The sequence below is a fragment of the Talpa occidentalis genome, unplaced genomic scaffold, assembly GCF_014898055.3.
Source record: "Talpa occidentalis isolate TD23 unplaced genomic scaffold, MPIMG_talOcc4v2.1 talOcc4.10, whole genome shotgun sequence".
In the NCBI taxonomy this organism is placed as follows: domain Eukaryota; kingdom Metazoa; phylum Chordata; class Mammalia; order Eulipotyphla; family Talpidae; genus Talpa; species Talpa occidentalis.
In genome coordinates this window covers 50,682,759-50,691,821 of record NW_023600993.1, presented here as the reverse complement: position 1 = coordinate 50,691,821, position 9,063 = coordinate 50,682,759, and the positions used below count along the sequence as shown (strand labels likewise).

Genomic DNA, 9,063 nt, shown 5'->3' with positions numbered 1-9,063 from the left:
CTGTAACACAACTTTTCCCCACACTCTAATCCCTTTTTACCACGTTAATGCCTGTCTTCTCCCACAAGATGGTAAACACCACAGGAGGAGGCATTTTTATTGGTCTGTTTACTTCTGTGTCTACCAGTGCCTATTACGGTTGCTGGATAAGAGCAAGCTCTCAATTTCATTGAGTGAGTGAATGAATGAATGAATGAATGAATGGTGTCCATAGAGAGCCCTGGGATCTCTTGGTGTGTAATTTCCTTGGATCTGCCATTGTCCTTCATAGAATCTCAACACTGAGGAATCCTTCAAAGATCAAGCTCCTGTCTCTGCCACTTGAATTTGCTCTTTGACTGGTGACAGCTTCCTAACATGACTATCTTTGCATGCAGAGCCCCAATTTTGATAACAAAAGAGGAAAGGACTGTACATGTTAAATGACAGGCAAAATAATATGGTTCAGGAGTGGAGTGAGTGTGTGCGTGTGTAGAACAAATGTACGAGGAACAGAGACATGATGGGACTTACTATAGATTAGTTCAAACAGTAGGCTGGGAGAAGGGCAAATGTGCTTTGGAGAGTAGCTGGGGCAGGATGACTCATAATTTTATGTCCAATGCAGAGTAAAAGAACTGGAAGATTGTAAGGGCAACCAATGACCGTGAACAGCATAGCAGTAGAGAAGGAGGCTTCTCCAACTTCATGCTTCTAGGAACCATCCCCGGATGTTGGCAAAATGAAGATTGTGATTCCTGGTTGAATCTGGAATTCCTACAGTGTTCTCAGAGAATGTCTGTTCTGAATTATACTTTGAATATCGGAACATGGACCCTACAACCAGACTTCCTTGTTTCAAATTACATATAGTTGCCACTGATTAGCTGTGTGATCTTCAGAAAGTTATTTCACCTGTGTCTGCGTTTACCACATGGAAATCAGATGAGGTACTCTCATCTTTATATATCACAACTTATTAGTGTTATTTCACTAGGGGAGTGGGTTTGACTTGGGGTGCGAGTCAAAGATTTAGCTGTATTTTTTTTATTTTTCAAATATGGACGTGTTCAGATATTGACATGTGTGCACATTTTCTTCCTCTCCTATGCAAGCAAATTACATAAGAAGCCGGATTAGTTATGCATATGCTGCTCTGAGAGCGGCTAAAAAAGCCTTTTTATAAACTGCTTTGGGTCTGGGATAAGACACCGGCATGGGCAATGTTATCCAAACCCTAAATTCTCCCTTATGCAGAGCTCAACGCTGCTTTCAGGTATTCAGCAAGAATACCTTTTCCAGCACCCGCGGAGTGGTGGCCGCAGCGAGGCGCTCGGGAGAGCCGCAGGGAGCCGAGGGGTGGGGGCGCCGCCACTGAACTGGAGCGCGGGGTGGGGAGAGGGCCAGCCACGTGGACCACCCGGCCGGGCGGGGGCAGGGGCAGCGGGCAGCTTGGGCCAATCAGCGCGGCCCGCGGCGGCCGGACCCTCCCGGCGGGCACGCTGGTTAATTCGGCTCCGCACTGCAAGCTGCGTGCTGCCCTGGACGGGGCGCACGGACCCGGGGCGCACGGACCAGCGCGCAGCTGCCCGCGAGCCTTTGGCCTCTGGTTGCATCCGCCGCTTCAGCAGAAGCTGCATCTTTCGCGGCAGCTTCGGGTCTGTCTTCGGAGAGAAAGAACTTTCACAGCGACCGGACTAGGTGATGGGTCCCTCCCCGGGCACCCGCGGAAAGGCGGCGCGGTGAGCATCCTCAGTTCGCTCCCCTTCCTGGACGTGGGGATCCGACTTGGCTGCCCGCTGTAGTCGAGCAAGAGGGTTGGAAGACAGGGAGGGTTGGGGTGGCTTCGGACCCAGCGCTCACGCGCTGTCTCTTGGGCAGCCGCTGCTTCTCAGGCTGGTACCGACGACTTGATTCTGCTCGGGGTAGCGACTCTGATCCCCGCTTTCTGAAGTGTGGGGTGACGGACCCTGTGCACTTGGTAGTTGGAAGCGGAGGCTCTACCTGAGCTTGTGTGGCTGGGGAGGCGCAGCGGCTGCTTCCAGCTTCGGGGTTCGTGTCTCGTTCGGACATCCTAGGGGTACGGGGAGGCCACTTGATGCATTGGTATGGGGGAGGGCGAACCGCAGTGATCTCTTGTTTGGGAAAGCCTTGGGGCTTCATCCCTTAGGTTTGAGCCAGGATCCTAATAGCGGCGAGCAGGAGGGATCGTGATAGCCAACACCTGAACTCTTGGTGCCGATGCTCTTGCTGGGAGGGCGCCGCGCGCGCCCCGAATGCGAGTTCCAGCTGGGAGCGCAAATCTTCCCGCGCAAGTGGGGAACCGGAGCGGCGTGGAACTTCTTTCTGTCTCTTTCCGCGTCAGGCGTCAGATTTGTGCATCGTCTCTGCATTTCGTCGCCTCTTTTCCCAGACCCTTTTCTTGCCTAAATTGCCTTGCCAGTCAGCACTTGGAAAGGTGGGCGTCTTTAACCCTAAACTGGGAGCTCATCTTTGGGGGAGATGGGAAGTGGGAAGCCTGATGTCGCATAAATACGGAGGCATCCGGAGTCAGGCTCTTCACTGGGGCTTTCCCCCCCGCCGAATCTGTATCATTTAACTATTGAGGGCTCCGCACGTATTTCTGAGTACCTGAGCTAAGCCATTATCAACTCCCCAAACAGATGCTTTTGCACAGGTTCGTGGAATCCCTGAGACCTAGCAATGTGCCTACCCCCCACCACCATGATTTAATCCCTCTTCCCCCTTCCCCAACCACCGCTTTGGGGAAGCATCTGTATTCCTGAACTCTTTTCCCCTTTAAATTTGCAATGGCCATCCCTTCAAGATGAGCAAGGTTGATGTGATGTGACAGGCGATCCTGATGGGCGTGTTCCAAGTCTTAATCTAGTTCTTCCTACTAATACCCTGGGAACAGGGATTGTGTACGGCAACTCGAAGCCCCAACCTGCAGACACAGACACCTAAACTTGGCGCACGTTCATGGCTTAGCTACCTGATCTTTAGGGTCACCCCATTCGCGGAGGGGGGGCCAGGTGGGAACACTGTGTATCAGCCTAGTTCAGGCAGGAACTGTTAAAATGACTAAAATAATTTAGAAACATCCACTTCACAGTATTATCACTGTTTGCCATTCAGTCATTTGCCACCAGATGTATGACTGAAGATTTCTTCAGTAGCTTACTGTGGGTTTTAAGATGAGGAGCATTTCTGCTGTTTGTGACCATAAATTAGTGTGCAAATCTAATACTTCCTTTAGTTTGGAAATACGGATCTTCATCAGGCAGCATCAGGGCACTTTTCAAAATCATCCTGACTAATGATGACTTATGTCCTCCCAAATTGACTGTGTGAGCTGGCCTTGCGCATTTGTGCAAAAAGCTTTATGTGTGGATATTTCTTGATCAGTATTCTCATAGCTAGAAGCTTTGTTTAAGGTTTTCTTTCTTCATTCTCCTGTCTTATTTGGTGAGATTTTACTCTCTCCCATTAATTGCCTTTGGACACTTTGAAACTTAAAATTTTAAGTCAAGCTTTGACTTGGCTGGATTTCCCTGTTAAAGACAAGAAAGTTGTCTTTATTATCATTTTGAACCAAGGTTTCTATATTGCCTGTGATGAATGAGAAAAGAGGGGAGTCTTTTTGGTTCTTCCCAACTCTCAATCCCCCCCAGCAGTGGCTGCTATTTCATTTATTTTTGAATGATTTTTATTTTTTTTTTACTTTTCCCCCAATTTGTGCACACAAAACCTACCAATTCTCTACTTACTGAACGTTTTTCATTGGAGGCAACCTTTGCATATTTCTAGTACTAGAATGTTCTAGGTCTCTTGAATTTCAATATTCATCTTTTGCTCTTTTTAGAATGTGTATTGTTTGATGACCTATTTCCATTTAGTTAAAAAAAGATTCTTTGCTTTGTCCCCCACCTCCTTTTCAGTGACACATGGCCCTTCTCTAACAGCTGCTTTTTTTTTTTTTTTCTAACAGCTGCTTTTATCTGCACCACTCACTTGTTGTTACCCTTAATATAATACTTTGTTATGTAAATGATGTGTTGATGCATATGATATTAAAACTGCATTCACTGGGGATTAACCCGAGTATGAGATCATCACCAGCCAATCCTCTATCTGATTTGAAAATGCATTGATAAAAGTCACATTATCATTTTGAACCAAGGTTTCTATATTGCCTGTGATGAATGAGAAAAGAGGGGAGTCTTTTTGGTTCTTCCCAAACTCTCAATTAGCTGCCCGGTTGGAGAGTTTTGGGGATTTCTATACTAAGAAGCTTAGCTTAATAATAAAATTCTCGGATTGTAGTTTTATAGATTTCTTTAGAATTTGCATCAGGACATTTCCCCCCTTATGCCTTCTTCCTCTCTGGGAGTTTTTTTAACCCTGCATTCTGACTCTGTGTCTTTAAAATATGAAAAGACGTCATAGTAGATGGACAAGCCTTTTGATATTTTTTTGGTCCTCGAAATAGATGGAATATCTAGATGATGTACTAATTTGTGCACATGCGTGCATTTCATCAGGTGTTGGATGTAAATCTGCTAGGATTAGCAAAATTGACTTCAAGTCCTGAATCCAATCATAAATGATTGGGAGAGCATACAATGAACTTTATCCTAATTTGTTAAGATTTAGGATGGATGGTGGGGGACAGGAAATAGGAAAAAGATGTCTGTAAAGAGACTGGTGAAGTGCTCTTGGCTGCATTAACCACTTCATAATTACTTGATTTGAAAATGTTTTTAGAAAAAGCTCATGTTTGTCTTAATGAGTCCTTATAGGCTTGAGCCATTGTCTGGAGTTGTGCTTTGTAATAATGGCCTACCCAGTGTGTGCAACCCACCTCTCTCAAGGTAACATGAACATTGATTTCCTATCTATTTGGTATTTGTTGAAAAAAATAAAAGTAACTCTTCCTGTTTAACAGTTGCCATTCAAGCTTAATCCATTTTCCTCCATAAATTTAAAAGGACTCTTGTTTTTTTTTAAAAAAACACAAATTTAATAGCACAATCTTTTAAATTAAGTTGAAGGCTTGAATTTTAAGTCTCAGAGTTCAGATTCATGGTAGACGGCGTTGTGCCTTGAATCCACTATCGTATAAAAAGTATTGATATTAGTATCCTGGAGCCCTAACTCCTTGCCTGGTGCCTTTTCAAAAGTGACCTGCAAGGAATGGCTGTGGGTCACACAATGGGACCCCTTATTTCAGCCCTCTCTGCAGAGGAGGGCCACATCCATCCTATTTTACCATCTAGTGTCAGTTTGTTAGACCATCAACCTAGCTGAACCCAGCTCAAGGATTTGTTAATTGTGTGCACCAGCTAACTTGGGTCACTCTAGCAGCTGTGGCAATATTTGTAGTTACACAACAAACATTTCAAGGGGAGCTAATAGTGGAAGGATTGGGTAGAGTGACTTCATTTGGACCTATTGGAACACATGGGAAGACGTGTCTGAAATGACAAGTAGGCAATTTTAGGTAATGATTTAAGGTTTACTTGTGGAACAGAACTTAGCATATTAATTTATTGTGTGATAGTCTCCCCTTTCATAATTTGTGCTTTTTAGTTGCTATAAAAGCTAACTAATAACTTGCAATAAAACATTTTTTGGGCATTGTTGTAAATAATGATAACGGCAGACTTAGTGTGTGCCAGGTGTAGAGTGTTGATGTTAACTAAGCATTCTGGTTAATGGATGACATTCTATGTGTGGATGAACTACTCATTTTTAGAGTCATGAATCTAAAATCAGGTTGAATCACTTCATGCCTTTCATTTTAATTCAAAAGATGTCAGGATCTTAGAGTTGCAAATCATCAGCATGAGCATAAATAATTTTAATTCAGAAATATGGTAGTGCCAGATATTAGGGCATTTTTGTTAATAAAATGGCAAATAAAAAGAATTTGCTATGTTTAGAAAGGTAGTAAAGATGCAGATAATTTGTCTCCTGATAGGAGATTATAATATTATTGGTATAGAAGAGTAAAATATCTAGTAAAGAGAAAATACTTTTTTCTTTTAATAAAAAATGGCATTGCATGCAAAATAATTTCTGTTGGCTTTGTTAGTGCTGTAAGTTCATTATAAACTAGAAAGCAATTGTACATTTCTGTGGCATTTGAACTGTATTAATTGAGGGTGGAATTGTCAAAAGCTAGAGTTTTTATTAGTTTTTTAATGACTATTGTGTCTGCTTGAATTCTCCTAGTTTCACATGTGTGCTAAACGTCCTAAAGTTTCCTCTGAAAATTCATGCTTTTATTCATTTTCGTATCTTCCTTTGCGTAATGAATCATGAAAATTATGATGGCTCCTTGGTATATCATCAATATGCCTGTGAATCATTGGACCTCAAACCTCAGAATTTTCCACATATATCTTTTAACATATCAAAGGAGGATTTTAGCAAGGAAGACACTTAAAGACCATGTAGTGCAGTGGTTCTCCACTGGGGGCAGTTTTGTTTTCTAGGGAACATTTGGCCATGTCTGGAGGCATTTTCTGGTTTTACCCCTTCAGGTGGGATTAATTGGGGGCCTAGTAGGTGAGAGGCCAGGGATGCTGCTGAATATCCTTTGAAGCACAAGACAACCCCTCCATATAGAATTAGCTGACTCAAAATGTCAGGTTCAGTGCTATGCATTAGGTCCAGAGTTGTGAGGTAAGTCCCCTGTGCCCTTCTGTTTATTGTGGTCGGGAGCCTAGATCTCTAAATGCGCAAGCCAGGATTCTTTTAATCACTCTAGACTTTTGTTTTGAAGATTTCTGTTCTTAGCTTACCAAGATAATATATGACTGGGGTAGAACATTCAAGCATTATAGAGGCATATAAAAGGGAAAGTGAAAAACAAACCCAAATTTGCCATCAGGATAATTCCTCTTCACAATTTGGTAAATATAATTCCAAGCTCTGCCTTCTGCTTTCACCTACACATAGACATAGAGACCAAATAATTTTAGATACATGGGGGCATGTAGCAATTAATCTGTCTCCTGCTTTGGCAGAGAACCCATGGAGGACCTTTGGTGAATCAGTGGCTAGGTAGGGGCTGACACCCAGGAGGTCAGGTGAAATCCCTGGATTATGGAGACCCCCATGCACTGGGGCCCATTTTGTGTACAGTCACATGAAATTCAGCTCTGCCCTGGAGCCATTTTGGGAAGTGTGATGTATAAGAGACTTATGTCATTCCTTTTCATGGCCGAATGTTATGTTTTAAAAATGAGGATGCCTGTTCTCTAAAAGACAAGAAACAAGGGGAGGTTGTGGAGAGGAGGGGACCTTGCACACTGTTGGAAGGAGAGTAAATTGATGCAGCTGCTATGGAAAACAAGATGGGATTCCTCAAAAAAATTAAATATAGAAATTCCATACAACCGTGGTATCCTACTTCTGCACATTTACTTGAAAAATATAAAAACACTAATTCAAAGAGGTGTTTTTATCTCCCTCCATTCCCCAATATTTATTGCAGCATTATTTACAATAGCCAAGAGGTGGAAACAACCAAAATGATCACCAGTTGGTGACTGGATAAAGAAGTGATAAGTATATACACAATGAAATACTATTTAGCCATAAAAAGATGACATTCTACTATGTCCAACAACATGGGTGGACTCAGAGGGTATTATGCTTAGTGAATATATCTTAAGGACACATACTGTGATTTCACCAGTATATACAGAAAACAACTAAATGAACAAAACAAAATAAAAACAAACTTTTGGATTATAAAACCAAATTAGTGGCTATCAGAAGGGAAAAGGAAGGGGGTGGGCGGGGTAAATCTGACAAAAGGGGTCATTCCTGTGATGAAAGATGGAATTGACCATTAAGACTAATACTGGATTTATAGTGATACACACCTGAGACTTACATGTCATCAAGCAATGTTCTTCAATACAAATTATTAAAGAAATAAAAATTAATCTTAATACTCGTCACACATACCCAAAGTAAAGAGATTTTGAGTTTCTTTATAATTTACCAAAGATAGTAATTTTCATGTCATATTGAAATAGGTTCTCCAGTTCATCCTTTTTTATTGGTGTTCAGGTTAAACTTTCAAGTAACTCGAAAGCCTTAACTATTTAGTGTTTGTGTGGGGTGCTTATTTAAGGCCTTTCAAAAAATATTGGAGTAAATTGAATGTTTCTGTGGGGGCATCAAATCAGTGGGACCTGCAATCTTCCTTACTATTTAAAAATCATGTGGCAGCACTTCCAGCAGCAGCCAGATTATAATGTAAACATCTGTTACCTTTTCTCTGCTTTCAGAACTGATTATGCATCCCGGCTTCACATCAGACACTCGGCTTTTTTCATCTATATTTTTGGATTAATTCCTTCTAGTAACACATACACACATGCACACTCTTGCACATCATCCACGGGCACAAATCAAAAGAGCCATAAAATTGGTTACCATGGGCCCAGTCCTCCCAGGATAACACTTGCGTCGTCTTTGCACTCTGTCCTGCTGTTCGTTGATGGTCGAGTCTGCTCCCTATCATGGAGCATCATTAAGCAAGCTGGGGGATGCCTGAGTCGGTCCCTTGGTACCAATCTCCTCCTTATGGGCTGTATTTCCACCCACCTCAATGTCTGGGGCTGATGCAAAGCTGAGGGGATACAGGAATCTCCCTGGCTAACATTGAAACATCCCGGCTAGGGTTGGGGAGGGGAGCTGAGTCAGGAGACATTTAAAGGGAATCCAATTTCTTTTATTGAAGGGCAAATCTTTATGACTTTCTTCCCCTAGTATACCTCTTTCCATTTTTATAAATGTCTTCTAATTCTGGTTATTTTTTAAAAATATATTTATTTCACATCATTGCTCATTTTTGTACAGTGATTTCTCCCCGCAGGTATAATCGTCATAAAGTTCCCACCACCAAGTCAACAAATACTGGTGAGAATGTGGAGAAAAATGAACCCTCTTACACTGTTGGTAGGAATGCAAACTGGTCCAACCATTATGAAAAGCTGTGTGAAGAACACTCAAACTACTAAAAATGGAGCTACCATATGACCCAGCAATTACACGCCTAGA

The 9,063-nt window shown here is 42.4% G+C and overlaps 1 protein-coding gene across 1 annotated transcript in view; it reads left to right on the top strand.

Moving 5' to 3' along the window:
• Positions 1-1,649: 1,649 nt before the first annotated feature.
• Positions 1,650-9,063, top strand: part of TAFA4 (TAFA chemokine like family member 4) — a 175,860-nt gene continuing 168,446 nt past the window's right edge. The window contains exon 1 of the mRNA XM_054695454.1: positions 1,650-1,721. The gene's annotated coding sequence lies outside the window, so the exon portion shown is untranslated. The remainder of the gene's footprint in view (positions 1,722-9,063) is intronic.